We start from the raw sequence: 1,113 nt of genomic DNA, 5'->3' as shown, positions 1-1,113 counted from the left end.
GGAAACGTCAGTGAAATGAATTCTAACCTTCAATTGCTCTAGGCCCAGATTTTCGTCCATTTGCAACTTATTTTACGTTGTTCAGTGGTAGAAGGCAGCACTACGGCTCTAATCCTACCCACAGAACTTCTTCGTGACAAGCATATTATTCTGCTGTCAGTCTCTTGTTACAGTTCGGCCTTCCAGTTGGAGGCATGGTAATTTTACGCCAAGTTAAATAAGCAGAGTTAAGTACCGTTAACGTTGCTGATAAACTTTTTACTCTAACTTGGCCTACAATCGCCATTTATCTATCTTGAATGGAGAAGCATAACATTAGTTCAACGCTAGAATGTAATGCTAGTCATGAAGAATTGCTACAGGAACTCATAGCACAGTCCTGTCACTGAGCAGAATATAATGCTAGTCATGAAGAAGTGCTACAGGAAGTCATAGCACTGTCCTGTCACTGAGCTACTTAAAAGAAGCTTCAAGAAAATGGAAATCAGGGCCAAGCTAAGGTGAATGGAGTAAACGTCAATGGTTGTTAATATATCTATCAACTTTCCTTGTGTCACTGCTTCACCACTCGCTAAATGTATTCTTTCTTCTTCTGTTTTAGTGTATGTAACTTTGACAAAGTAGAAAATTATTTTTAGTGACCACCACGAGCTGTATGTCAAGCTACGTAGTACAGAAACCACTGGGCTGTGTCTGAATACCTGGGACATGGTGGTTCGTGTATGTGTGTTCTTACCTAATTCTTACCTAATTGTATCTTTACAGGAATGAGTCAAGCTCGTACTGTCCCGTGTCTTAAACCATATTTATCGTACATATCCTTAAATTTGTGAATTGTTTTGGCACACACTATTTCATTCGGTAGTGCATTCCATTGATCAATTGCTCTGTTTGGGAAACTGAATTTCCTTACGTCTTTATCACCTCTCTTCTTATGCAGTTTTTTGCATTGTCCTCTTGCTGATGCTTCTCCATATGTTAAGTAATCATTTATGTCTATTTTCTCCTTCCCTGATATGCACTTATATAGCATTATCATGTCACCTCTTTTCCTTCGCTCCTGTAGTGTTGGTAGATTCAGTTTATTTAGTCTTTCTTCATAGCTTAGGTCCC

The sequence above is a fragment of the Coenobita brevimanus genome, chromosome 76 (genome assembly GCF_032717465.1).
Source record: "Coenobita brevimanus isolate Jiangsu-jjx chromosome 76, ASM3271746v2, whole genome shotgun sequence".
NCBI classification, from domain to species: domain Eukaryota; kingdom Metazoa; phylum Arthropoda; class Malacostraca; order Decapoda; family Coenobitidae; genus Coenobita; species Coenobita brevimanus.
Note: the sequence above shows the minus strand (reverse complement) of the source record.